Below are 14653 nucleotides of genomic sequence, written 5' to 3' on the forward strand. Positions count from 1 at the left end.
TAGGTTCTGTGAGGGCAGGAACCAAATTCATGGCTCTAACCCCAAAGTCCACGTTGGATGTGGTGTATAGTAGGTTCTTTGATGCAGTTTTGTTGAATGAATCTACGTGCCTGTACTAGTTTGCTGAGTCTGCTGTTGAAGCTATAAACTCATGGCTGAAGCAACAGAAGCTGTGGTCACACCATTCTGGGGACTAGATGTCCAAAATTAAGGAGCCCGCAGGGTTGATTCTTCTGAGGGCAATGAAGGAAGCATCTGTTCTAAGCTTCTCTCTTTGGCTTGTAGACACCTTCTTCTTATTCACATCACTTTCTCCCCACGTTCATCCCTATCTCCAAATTTCCCCTTTTTATGAAGACATGAGTCTCACTGCTTTAGGACCTACCTCAGTGACCTCATTTTAACTCGATTACCTCTGTGAATACCTTATCTCTGAAAGCAGTCACAATCTGAGGTAATGGGGGTTAGGACTTCAACATATGAATTTGGGAGGGACATAATTCAGCCCATAACAATGCCTTACAAAGTTAGTGACAATTCGGTGCGACTGTTCTTGCCTAGTTGTGAGGAACAGTGATTAAATCATACATCCTGACTCCTGATAAAACTGTGCTTGGAATTCTTAAGCTTTGCTTGGCAAAAAAAAAAAAAAAAAAAAAAAAATCTTGGCATATATATTGAAAACCCTGGAATTTAGGGAATTTAGAAGACCCTAAATATTATATTTAGCCATGTATCATAGCCATAGCAAGGAAATGCATAGCAAAGAAAAACAAGGAAATACAGGTGTGTATCAACTGAAAGCTAAGCACTCTTTTTCTAGACTCTATTCATTCCTCTCTTATCTAGCCAACAGCAGGAAAATTAGCAACCATGGATTGTTGGGAGTGAAATATCTCAAAATACTTTTCCCATTATAGTAAGGTATGATTTGTCAAGTGCCAGGAAGGCAGGCATGTTGGACTCACGTGAGATTAATGGTCGCCAGAGAGACAAGTCACCGTGAGACCAGGCGTTTGTACATTGGTAGAGAAAGAAGGTAAATATAAAAGGAGGTTGGAGAAAATTTCTGCTTCTTTGCCTGGGACAGATAAGAGTGATTAATAATGCCTGGAACCTGGAGGACATTATGCTAAGTGACATAAGCCAGACACAGAAGGACTAACACTACATGAAACCACTTAGATGAGGAATCTAAAATAGTCAGACTCATAGAAGCACAGAGTGGAAGGTGGTTGCCAGGGCCGGGGAAGGGGGAAGTGAGGCACTGTTCAAAGGGTACAAAGTTTCCCATATATAAGATGAAGAAGTGCTACAGAGCTACTGCACAGCAACTGCCTAGAATTAACAATATTATATTGTATATTAAAAACTTGCTAAGAGGGTATATCTTATGTTAAGTGTTCTTATGACAAAAAAATAATAATAAAAATAAAGAGAGAATTAGGAAACCTTTGGAGGTAATAGAAATGTTAATGGCATACATCGTGGCGATGGGTTCGTGGATGAATACTAATCTCCAAACTCATCAAGGTGTATACACTATTTATGCAACAGCTTTTTGTATCTCATTAAAGTCAAAAAAATAATGTCCAGAAAGTGTGAAACAACTCAGTGAGGTGTTAATAAGGTGCCTGCGAGGTATCTTATGTGTGAAGGATTACATGTGGCTTCCTGTGGTTAATGACCACATTTGGGGGCTCAGAAACTTATGAACTGAGTGTTCTTTTCTAATAGGACTGAGATTTTGGCATAGCTATCATCTGTGGGCTGGTCCTAACCATCAAATGTTGAATTGTAAGAACAAGTTGGAAGAACAGGTTTTTTTTTTTCTTTTTAAAAAGGATTTATTTATTTATTTGAGAGAGAGAGAGAGAGAGCATAAGCAGGGAGAGGGGCAGAAGGAGAGGGAGAAGCAGACTCCCCACTGAGTGCAGGGCCCGAGGTGGGGCTCGATCCCAAGACCCCAAGATCATGACTGAGCTGAAGGCAGACACTTAACAGACTGAGCCACCCAGGCACCCCAGGGTTGTTCATTTTTAAAGATGCTATCCTCTGATGGAGGGATCCTTTCTGAAACCTCTAATCAATGGTACTGAAAATATTACTGCCTTCCTACTTTTCCCTGGAAGATTTTTGACTTTATCTTACCAAGAACTTGTTGCTTATGACCACTTCTTGCCAAGCAGTATGATTTACATAGTTATCATTATTTCCGGGCTACGTTATGAAATACATTAAAGACTTGGCCATTTTCTCTGGCTTTTGTTATGTGACCTAAATTCTGATGTCACTCTAGACCACGTCCTGTCCGTTGAGATATGCCTCATAGTACGGATATGACAACTAAAGATATAACTAGTGCTGCACAGTTCAAACACATGGTCCTTGTTTGATCATCTAAAGCAGGGAATTATGTCTAAATCCTAAGGACAGTCTTGTCATTCAGAATTAAATTGCAACCGTGGGAAAAATTTTCACATCATAAAATTTGTGTCAAATCCGTTATTTGAAAACCACACAGAATTCAGGAGCCCAACCAATAATCTGAAAGCATTTCTTGGGTGTTTTATAGGCAGGGCTGGACAAATTGGGTGTAAACCTCAGAAACACTGATGAGCACAAGGTCAGTCCTCCCTATGACAGTCTCCTGGAGGATAGCTTGTCTGGGCCAGAGATGACATGTGACAGCAGTCCTCACCAGCATTTACAGCAAACTAGCTATGTTGGAGGAAGTAAAATGCAGCTCAATCATCATTTTTAACCTGGTCCCTGGCTGGGTGCTCAGGCCAAGGGGACAGTGCCTCGTCAATGACAATTTCCGTTGTCAAGGGAAAATGCAAATAAAACAAATACATGAGTAGAAAAAAGCCAGCAATTTGCTAAGGAGATTGGGGAAATTTTTAAATAGCATTCCAGTATGGGACCAAATGGATTGACTATTGCTAATGATACACAACAATTGTCTTGCTTTTCTGTCAAAGAACCACTAAATGGCGCAGTGTTTACAAAACTTCACTGGATTCTGTGAAGCTTTGTCAGGCAGGTATTGTTATCCTAATTAGCAGATGAAGAAAAGAGGTTCAAAAGAAAACACGTAAAGATGAAAGGAACTGCCCCTTTTCACACGTATAATTACTACAATAATTAAATCATTATGAAGTTAATTAAACCAGGATCCAAAACATTGCAAAAAACAAAAAAGTTATGTCCTATTCACGGCTTTAAGAGGTTGAAATAATTATTTCTTAAATTCAAAGATTGTATTCCAAATTTGTCTATATATTTGACCCTTTTATAAGGACATAAAATGTAAACATTTCATATTAAGTATGAGACAAGAATTAAATTTGAATTATTTTTGCTATGTTATATACAAAATGAGTGTAAGGTGACAAAATGATAGAAAATGAAAAATGATAAAATGATACTTCAAAATAAGCTTAAAAAGAAAAGTAGAAAGCTTCCACTTAAAGATTAAATACAGGGCAGTTAATTAAAAATACTTGTGTGAGTAGTATTTTTCATAAAAATTATTTATTTAAAGCCTTTCCCTTGCTTGCATTTTTATCACTATCAAAACCCTAAAATTGTCCTTAGCCATTATGAGATATATATACTTAGATATTTGGATAGATTGATAGACACAGAAAACTCTCATCTATGTTTTTAAAATTAAGATTCTCTAATCTTGAAGGATCACTATGTTGTGCAAACATTCTACATTTGCTATAATTAACTATAAATGTATTTTTAAATATATTTTTGTTACTCTAAGGGCCTGCTCATCCAGCGAAATTAAGAAAATTCTTCCTTCCCACGGTGTCCTCCACGCTGATGCGGCTGTAGCTACACCTGCCTCCATGTTGCCCCTCACACGTCAGAGGAGCTGCCCTCAAAGGGCCCTGGGAGCCTCTCCTGCACACCACCAGGTGGCACTCGGCTCATTCCTGACCTGCGACTACCCTGGCCGGGTCCCCAGCGGCTATTAGCCTTTGCTCTGACCACCATGTTTAAGATGGAAGGTTCCTCCTCTGTCATCTTGCACTCCTAATTCCCCTTACCTAATTTGTCCCTATGCCTCTAATAAACATCTTGCACACCATATAATCATTATTTTAAAAATCTGTTTCCAATCCACTGGAAGTTGTCATTTCAGAGGGAAGGCTCTTTCCTTGTCATGCCCCCAACATCTAAAACAGTGTCTGGTGCACAATTGCAATCAACAAATATTTGAGTTGTCACCATTTTATTTATTCCTATTATTTCTAGTCACTTAGAATGGGTTTTTGTGCTAACAGAGATATCTTAAAGTCTTTTAAAAATATCCTTCTACATATATATTTTTATATATATAATATATATGTAATTATATATTATATATATAATATATATATTACTCTTGTACATAAATATAAGCAAAATAAATTGCTTTTTCCCCACTCAGAGTCTGACTCTTTTGACTTTCATTTTCACTGATAACTGGTTTTCTACCTGATATCGTCTTCCAGGCCATCAAAACCATTGGCGATAAAACAATTCTCCAAAGAATCCATAGAAAGAACTTAATGCCCTTGGAATGGCTGCAATTACATTGTTGGGCCAGCCTTTTGGGGGCTCCTGCTTTGAGAATGTTAAACATCTGTTTCACCCATTCCCACCTCCATTTGGGTTCTAAGTGGTTAACTAGCATGCCTCACTATTGTCTCAGATTTTCTTTCTTCTTCCTTTAGAACTACTTCGGAAATTTTCAATAGTGTATAAAGGTAAAGCCATGTACCCAACATCCAGCTTCAACAATCCTCCCTTGATTTTTTTGTTTTCTTCTTCACTGGCATATTTTATTTTATTTTATTTTATTTTATTTTATTTTATTTTATTTTTAAAGATTTTATTTATTTATTTGACAGAGATAGAGACAGCCAGCGAGAGAGGGAACACAAGCAGGGGGAGTGGGAGAGGAAGAAGCAGGCTCATAGCAGAGGAGCCTGATGTGGGGCTCGATCCCAGAACGCCGGGATCACGCCCTGAGCCAAAGGCAGACGCCTAACCGCTGTGCCACCCAGGCGCCCCTCACTGGCATATTTTAAAGAAAACCCTGAACATTTCACCTGCAACGCCTCAGGTGGACCTCTACCTGACAAGGACATTATTTCTGGAAACGTTTTTCAAGGGTCAGAGAAAGTTTTTGTTGTTGTTGTTTTTAAATAAATAACACAGATTGTATCTAAATGCTAAAAGTACTGAAGCGTGTGAACTACATTGCTTGAACAGCTTTACCTTTTTGTGGAGTCTGCCTGCCATACTCCATTATTTTTTTAAAAAGGCAATTCTTGGGGTGCCTGGGTGGCGCAGTCGTTGGGCGTCTGCCTTCGGCTCAGGGCGTGATCCCGGCGTTATGGGATCGAGCCCCACATCAGGCTCCTCTGCTGGGAGCCTGCTTCTTCCCCTCCCACTCCCCCTGCTTGTGTTCCCTCTCTCACTGGCTGTCTCTATCTCTGTCAAATAAATAAATTAAAACAAAACAAAACAAAACAAAAAAACAATAACACCTTTCTTAAAAAAAAAAAAGGCAAGTCTTAAAATAATGAATTCATTTTACTGCTAACAGTTTGAACTGTCATTCAGACAATATACATTCAGTTTTATACCATGAACAGTATATTAAGGATTACAGAAACTAAAAAACAGGTGTTTCTGTTCTTGAGAAATGCATGTTTTATCTAGCTAGGGAGACTGATACTGCACACATGCACACATACACACCCAAAGACAAGCTGCACATTTCAAGTAAAATAATACACTTAATGTTCAATATTTCAAGTGCAGAAGCATTCAGGGGCAAATAAAGTCTCTTTGAAGCAGGGTCAATTTGAGAGAATTTTTTGGTGAAGATTTGAAATGGGCTTCAGAGTGAGTCAAGATTTAGAAAAACATGGGCACTGCATATTCAAACACTGTGACCAGAATTAGCATATGGTAAAAGCTAAGGGAAAAAAATAAGAAGGCAAATGTGAGTGATGATAAACTATTAAATAAGTTTTGTCCATGTCGAAGCTCTGCGGTATAACACTGACCTTTGAACTCCTCATGAAAAAGTCTCGTTATAACTGCTCAAAAGTGTTTTTACCTTTGGAAGGGGGACTCAGAAAAAGTTCTGAAAACATGAACCTCTAAACAGGGTGCATTTCTAATGAGGGGGCTTGGAGGGGGCAGTGTGGTGGCTGTTGGAGACAGCTACGGAGCAGGGGTGTTGATCTGGCAGCAAGCTTGTAGGGAGGACAGAGATTTCGCCACATGGATGGAACACAGAGACCTGGGACAAAGTTGATCCGTGTCTATGACTCTCCTGGGAAATCTGACCACTTCCTCCCTACACTCTCTGTTTTTTTTTTTTTTTTTTTTTTTTTTTTAAGATTTTATTTATTTATTTGACAGAGAGAGAGACAGCCAGTGAGAGAGGGAACACAAGCAGGGGCAGTGGGAGGGGAAGAAGCAGGCTCCCAGCAGAGCAGGGAGCCCAATGCAGGGCTCCATCCCAGGACCCTGGGATCACGCCATGAGCTGAAGGCAGATGCTTAACGACTGAGCCACCCAGGCGCCCCTCCACTCTCTGTTCTAACACTCAATGAAAAGGAAGAACCACCCAGGGGTGATCTTGGGTAAGGACCAAATTCCCTAGTTATTTGCAACCCCTCGTAGACAAGCAACGCTATAACCCAGGGGTCATCTCAGAAAACTCGGGACAGGCTCCGATGCCAGCTCTGCTTTCTCTTAGCCATTTGAGCGCAAGGGCAGTATGTGCTGGGTACCATCCATATATCTTCTTCTCTAATCCTGGTAACAATTCTTTTAACTGCTGACATTATTTTCCCTATTTTTTTTTAAAGATTTATTTATTTATTTGGGGGGGCAGAGAAAGAGAGAGAGAGAGAGAGAGAATGCACACAGAGGGAGAGGGAGAAGCCCTCTCCCTGCTGAGCAGGGAGCCCAATGCGGGACTCAATCCCAGGACACTGGGATCATGACCTGAGCAGAAACAGATGCTTAACTGACTGAGCCACCCAGGTGCCTCGATTATCCCTGTTTTAAAGACAAGGAAACAGGAGCCCACGTTACACAGGTAATTATGCCGCTGATGCATATCTAGCAGGGGGTAGAACCCAGATAGTTTGATTCTAGGGCCCATACTCTTGGCTTCGGTGTACAGCACCCCCCCTTAAGTTGTTTAACATTTCCATTCCTTCATCTCTGTGTTCATAAGTAAAATGAGAACATCACTTCCTGTGTATCTGTGCCTATAGACCAGCAAGCCATGTGCTAATGGTAGTATGGTAGAAGTTTTTTGGACTCAGAGGAAAATAAACAAGTATTTACACTGGCTTTGGTTGGAAGAATGCAGAATTAATTCAACGTGATTTATTTCCTTCAGACAGATGTCTGGAACACTTATCTAAGGAGCAGAAAGAAGAGAGAATGGCTGGTGTCCATCAAGACCCTGTGTGCACTTGTGCACAGCTCGGTTCTCAGGCTGGTACTGGGATTTGTGCAAAGCTGAAAAGCCCCTTTCACGGGGTTGAGGTTCAAGAAGATAGACAACTTTCTCAGGGTCACATTGTTCTCTCTGTGTGTTTTCTCTCCTGCCAACGATGAAGTACCATTGGACCTTTTATTTCTGGGCTAGTATTGTCTTAGACTCTCCTGGCATGCTGTAGTCACATGGCCCCTTGCATTGCGAAGATTGTAAACATGGATCTGTGAAATGTTGCTTTGCCTTTTACTTTGCCATCTGGATTTCATTCTCTCAGTTCCCACACCTGAGTTCAGGGTCCTAAGTGATGCATCAAGAGCCAACCCCCCCTTTTCAGATCTCATTCTTCACTCAGCACTGCAAGATTAACGTCACATCTACACTGTAGCAGCTTGTAAGGTGTTTCCAACTTGCTGAGTTAGATGATGAAAAAGAAAAAGTTCTGGTGCTGTTCTAGATCATACAATGGGAAGTCATCACAGCAACCAGAAATTTCTCAAATATAGAAGGGTCAGTAAGGTAAGTAATGAGAACTGGACCAAGCATTTTAATCTCACTGAATCTGTTTCCTTATTTATTGTGTAAAAATAATGCTAATTGCCAAACTTATCCAATATGTGTAAAAGTGCCTTCTAAAATGCAAAATATTTCCCAAATACTGGTATCAATAATATTGCAGTTGCCCACCTTTATGCATCTAAGTACATAAAGGTAGAGATTCAAAAGTGTAATCAAAATATTTACATGCTAAATAGGCAACAGTGGAGCTTACTACAGGTTCACTCAGCTCTGTCCTAGGATAGGTGTTAGGGATTGTATGGTTTCCCCTGCCAAATTCATCTGTTGAAGCCCTAACACACAATGCAACTATATCTGGAAATAAGGTCTTTAGGGAAGTAATTAAGGTAAAATGAGGTAATTAGGGTGGAGCTCTCTCTAATCCAATGTGACTTCTCCTTGGAAGACACACCAGGGGCACATGCTTGGAAGAAAGACCATGGGAGGATACAGGGAGGGGATGGCAATCTGCAAGCCAAGGAGAGAGGCCTCAGGAAAAGCCAAGCCCGCCAACCCCTTGATTGTGGGATTCCAGCCTCCAGAACTGTGAGGAAATACATTTCTGTTGTTTAAGTCGCCCAGTCTGTGTTGTGTCAGGGTGCCCTAGCAGACTAATTAATTGAGCAGGCAAGAGCAGAACTCTCGTGTGGTATGCCCAACTCTTGCTTATGGAGAGAATGAAAGCCTGTTTTCTAACTTTCAGGCAGAAGTAGCTTTTCAGCATTAACAGCTTGGTGAAGACCCTGCTTCTCCACGTGGCTTTATGAAAGTGCTCCCGCTGCCCCCAGGGAGACTGAGTCCTTCCCAGTTAATCTCGGCAGAGGGGACTGCTTTCTGTTGGGGTCTTCGGCTCAATAGAACGGGTTCAGCATATAGAGGAAGTCAAATCTCTTTGTCTTGGCTCTTGTTTAGTTTGGCCTTTTACTTTTCCAGAAGCAGATTCTGAACAGATAATAGCTGCAGGTAGAGTAAATAAGAAATATCAGGGAAGGGTAATCACTACCCTATTTTGCTATTTTAAATAAACGTGTTCCTGTATAATAGAATACATCATAATGAAAGGTTATTCAGATGTTGGTGTGTATGTGGCGTATTTAAAAGACACAGGTTGGAAACACTTTGTATCTTCATATACACGTCCACAACGTCCAAAACGTAAGGTTGAAAGTTGTGCACCAAAGCTCAGAAAGTTCACAATAACAGATTTTGTGGCCTGAGTTGTTCAGTTCATTAGTTTGACTTTTTGTTTTTCACTATTGACTTGGTCGCGTGGCATTAAATGAAAAGAGAATTTGGAAGACATCTAGTGAATTTGTTTCTTGATCTTGACCAACGTGTGAACCAGAACCTGTTACTCTTTGGATCTTGTGTCTTTATTACGTATTTTTGAGCACTTTCTAGGTGCCCAGTACTGTGCTAGCTTGTAGCACAATGACAGTATGTATTTCCAATCAATGGAATTTTCAATAGGTACTACCAACCTGGTATCAGCCTTCTTATTATTGCCTAAGGGTATCCACTAAAGTGTCTCAAACTCCAACATTAAAGCCATGGGTTCTGATTGATGCTCTGCCCACCTCTACCCCCCTGGGCCAGGTCCCTAGGTCACTGAGGCTAAGGATCTGGAGAGGTATTACCTACTGAATGTTTCTGGATCCAAGTAAACTTTCTTAATAGCATGAAGGAAACAAGGACCAGAAGAAGAATTTGGCATGTTCAGGTCATCACGGACCTTGTGTTCAGGCCTCAGGAGCTGGCACCAACCCATGGCCTGGAGCTTCAGAGCTACAGAAAGATAGAAGCCCTTGAAAGGGTTCAAGTAGCAGCCTGTAAAAGGAAATGGGATTTGAGGCAGTGAAAAAGCTGAATGTTCTTTTATTCCTATTTCACAGACACTAACTGGCAGCAGACGTATGGTAATATGAGCCCTAAAGAAGTGAATATGTAAAGGTTTTCTTCTTTTTTGCATATTCATCCGACATGCACCAAAAAGAGCTATCTGTCACAGTCAGCCATGTTGGAACAGTAAGATAGGACAGCAAATACATTCAGTGAGGTAATGCTGCCATTGTATTTGTTGGGCTTCTTTTTACATAGTGGTTTTTATTATAACTCAATACAGTTAACTCTAAAATTCTGACAAATGTTTGAGAAACTAGCAGAATCAGAATGTAGGATTAGAGATTATACCTACCACGGGATTCAGACTTTCAAATGGCTTTATATGCCAAGATAATGGTGTCAGAAGTACTTTGATTGCTTTTCTCTGGTGGGGGGATGTGGGATGGGGGAGAGTTGTTGTGGGGGTGGTCGCTGTTTGATGAGTGGGGTGGGGGTAGAAATGCAGGAGAATGGTTTCATTTCAACCCTCTGCATAATTGGTTCAATTCTCTGCCTCAATTTGTCTAAATCATATTAAACACATGTGACTTTTCTTGTGAGTTTTTATACCATTTTCATTGGCAATAGATATAGTCATGTTGGCAAAATTGCCCCCCAGTTCAATCAGCTGGTCAGGGTACATTCATATGTGGACACACTTTGTGGATTCCTGTAAATATTTGTCATTCTTGGCACCTCGGAGTAGATGGGCAGTGATGATTTGGTGGGACCAGAGCTCACTGTGGCAACACTGATGCCGATGAACTTCATGCTGCCTTGTCCTCTTTTCTCTACTTCTTTGCTCTTTCTCCTCCCTTCCAAGGTTACCTTTCCCAGGAGTCCGAGCCCTTTTGGGACCATCTTTTGTGTGCTACAGTTTAGGACAAGCGACTGAAGATCCCCTGCTGTGGAGAATTACGAACGGCACTTGAGTGTGATGGAGATGAGGTGCCCCCCGCGCACGAGGCCACTCTGACATGAAGACTGAAGATTGCTTCTAACTGAAGATAATTGAGAAAGAGCAAACTGCAGAAAAAGCTCTTTACCCTCCCGCTTTTTCTTAAAAGCAGTGCATAAATTCTTCTTTGTGATGGCATCCTCACCCCTCTCCCCTACCAAGAAGATCAGAATGACTTTTAATCACTGGGGATGACTCCCGCCTGCCCAGAGAGGCACTAAGAGGAATCCGCGTGACAAACTTTACTAAAATAACCCGTATCTTCCAACAGTTTTCCCATATATTTACCTTCCCATACTTTACTATCCCTTAAAGCTCAAAACCTCTTTTGCCTTGTCACTTCTCCAGAAAGTTATAGCCCTTTGTTCAAATGGTATATAAATCTCCAGGTCTGACTACCTCTTTGGGGTTTTCATTTTATTTCTGTGAGCCACCCCCCCCCCAGCCCCGCCCCGCCAGCATCTGAAATAAACTTCTTCTGTGAGTCTGTCTTTTGTCAGTTCAAGTCAGGGCTGCAGCCAACTGAGCCAATTTAGGGGAGAGGAAAAATGTTTTGTTTTGCTTTGTTTTTTCTTCTTGTCAAGTGACTCAAGAAAACCTTAGAGATCTGCCAAGTGGCTTAAAATATCTAGAGATTCTTTATGTAAAGTAGCTCACAACCTACCTACCGGCTCAGGCAAAGGTTTAGGGACTAAGATGCAGAACATATAGGTTTACCTTCCCAGCACCACCTGCCACTCGCTGCCTGGGACTAGTGACCCAGCCTTTCCAAGCTTCCTTAATTATCTGCAAAATGGCAACACTAATTATTTTAACCAGCCTTACTTACAGGGTTGTATATGAAAAAAAGTGGATAGTGCTGAATACAACTGTAAAACATTTTATAAATATAATATTAAAGGCTTAGTTCTAGTTCTACTTCCAGACAAAACAGTTTTTAAAAATCTTTCTAGGGGGTGCCTGGGTGGCTCAGTCAGTTAAGCATCCGCCTTTGGCTCAGGTCCTGATCCCGGGGTCCTGGGATTGAGCCCCAGGTGTCAAGCCCCCATATTGCGCCTCCTGTCCCACTCCCTGTTCAGCGGGGAGCCTGCTTCTCTTTCTCTCTCTCTCTGCCCCTCCCAACCCAGCTTGTGCTCCCTCTCTCAAATCAATAAATAAAATCATTTAAAAAAAAATTCCTTCTAGGACTATTGTGAGAAGTCAGTTATATTGTCTCTGGACCCACATTTATTTGCTTGTTTTCAAGCCACCGGAAAGCAAGCTACAAATTTTATTAAAAGAGATTACAATCAGAAGAAAAAGCCAAGATTAGGTTTTAGTGAAGATGTAACTTCAAAAAATTTGTTTTATTAGTATGAATTCTGTCCACTCCACCTCCCATGATCACATGTTGTTCTAAAGAGCCAACTGAACAGGTCTAAATGGAGAGCAGTTTCCAGTGATCACACGGAAGACGTTTTCCTTCCCATGCATTTTCTGGTAGGATAGGAACAGGGCAGTATTTCACTCAGGATAGAATTCTATGCTTTGTGATGGAAAGAGAGAGGACATTTACATTACCTGTGGGATAAAAGAAGGCTCACGTCTTATTCCAAGAAAAATAAGGGGGCCGCTTCAGGCACCAGGTGCAGGTGTTTTCTGTCTTTTTCTGAGGGATGGCGTTAAGTAATTTGAGAGTAACAGTGAGTGGGGAGAGGTTGGCTGAAGAGGTAAAGGCATCCAATGAAAGTGACCTAAAATTTAACATCATCTGAAGTTCAATAAGAAGTAAGTACACTTACTAACAAGCCAGATTCTTCTCACTATTTAAATCGATACCTTAGAGAAAATTACGTGCTTAGAGAGCTATATGGACCAATGCACGTAAAAAATCTTATGGCACCTCTGCTGCCACCAGAAGAATGACCTACAGGGGGCAAGTCCCTGTGTCCTCTTGCATGAGTAAATGTGTACTTTAAAGATTGATTCAATAAAATAAATAAGTAAACAAATACACCATCCAATTGCCTTACTTAGTATTTGGGGTATTGGTGATATTTGTTGTTACTGGTTAAATATCTAGGTTAATGATTGGCTTTAAAAAATTTTTTTTGGCATGAATTAAATGAAGTGAGGCTATTTTTCTGTTGTGCAGGTAAAACTTATTTAATCCTCTTATTTCAAAGTTAAAGACTTACATTTCCAATGCTTTTAATACATAATGCAATCTGATGAGCTAGATTCATCAATTTTTTTTATGATCATGCTTTTCTGATACTGAAAATCTATAATGTTAATGGGTATAATAATCTGATAGGTTTTTTCCCAGGTTGTGGATTTTCACCAACTCCCCTGTTCAGATGCGCTTTCCTGATTTATCCTTTAATTTGTCATCATTGTGTTTGGAAATTCCTGTTCTCAAAGCTTAAATCACTTCCTAATTATGAAGAAAGTGGGGGAGGTTCACTAACCTTTACTCATTAAAGATACCAAGTACAAATGCAATACATCACATAGTTTAGCTGCATATAAAATACTGTGCTAAGTCCTGGGGTCTCAGGGAACCTATGGCCCTCAAGCAAAGAAGCAAAGAGTGGTGGCACTTGGAGGGAAAAGGGCCATGGGAGCTCTCAGCAAGGGGCACAGGGCTTTCCAGCCCAGGAGAAATGTGTGCCCAGGCTTGGGGCAGAGGAGGGGCCTGGTGTGCAAGAGGGTGGAAAATGGCTCAGGGTGACAACTGACCTAGTGTTCAAGAGGTCGGTGCCACAGGCTTGTCTGGAGAAATAAACAGGGACCAGTCTGGAAAGTTCTTTACACACCAAGTCAAGGAGCTTGCATCCATCCACAAGAACACTGGGGAGGGCTGTGGTTTTGGTATCAGACCAACTGAGTACCCATTTCTGCTTTTCCTGGATGCTTTGGAACAACCCATTCACCTGCCCTTAGGTGCAGTTTCCTCCGGTACAAGGAAGAGTTCTGGGTTCCCAGGAAGATGATGTAAGATGGGGGAAGATTTTTAAACAAACAACTGACTCGGATTTCATAATTTTAAGAAAACCACCCTGGCAGTGCAAATTCAAAACCTGCTCCAGTCTGATCCTTCTTAGAGAGCTGAATGAAGTTCTCAAACCAAGGACATTTTCATGGAACTGAGATGAAGCTATTATGCTGTGAAACATTCCCATTAGATTGTGGCCATGAGTCAAGCCAATCACGCTCATCTTGGTCCTTGTGGTATTTTGGATAATAGCCAAAAGAAGACATAGCACGCGCACACGAGAAGTCTAGTAGGTCTGGTAAAGACGGCAGAAGAATAAATGGGTGATTACATTAGGAGACTGTAGAGAGCTATGAAAAGAGGCCCAAAGGTGCAAGGAAGAGGGCAGGTTGACTCCTCACCGGGAAAGTCAAGAAAGATGATCATTTGATCAGGGACGGTGTGGGAACAGTGACAGGCGGCGTGCGCATGTGCCATATTCAGATAACCGGGAGTACTTTGCAGGATGGAGCAGGATGGGCGGGAGAGACTGGAGGCTGAGACAAGACCTCGGAGCTAAACTGAGCAAATCAAGGACTGGGTGAGGTCTCCAGAACCACTGGACTGACTCTGTAGCCAGCAGGGAGCCTGAGGAAATCCGTAAGGGGAAGAAGGACTGAATGGGATCTGGGAAGAATGAGCCCTTCAGAGGCGGGTGGATTCTGCCTTGCTGACACCCTAGACCTTAGCAAGATTTTCTGTGGTCAAA

General features: G+C 41.4%; 1 long non-coding RNA gene across 1 annotated transcript; it reads left to right on the forward strand.

Moving 5' to 3' along the window:
* The first annotated feature begins 6455 nt into the window (after positions 1–6455).
* On the forward strand, positions 6456–11329 carry LOC113268153 (uncharacterized). Its single transcript, XR_008957772.1, has 4 exons — positions 6456–7123; positions 7433–8050; positions 9982–10145; positions 10794–11329. It is a non-coding gene; the product is annotated as an uncharacterized LOC113268153 (long non-coding RNA).
* Positions 11330–14653: the final 3324 nt, after the last annotated feature.

This window comes from Ursus arctos, unplaced genomic scaffold, assembly GCF_023065955.2.
Source record: "Ursus arctos isolate Adak ecotype North America unplaced genomic scaffold, UrsArc2.0 scaffold_6, whole genome shotgun sequence".
In the NCBI taxonomy this organism is placed as follows: domain Eukaryota; kingdom Metazoa; phylum Chordata; class Mammalia; order Carnivora; family Ursidae; genus Ursus; species Ursus arctos.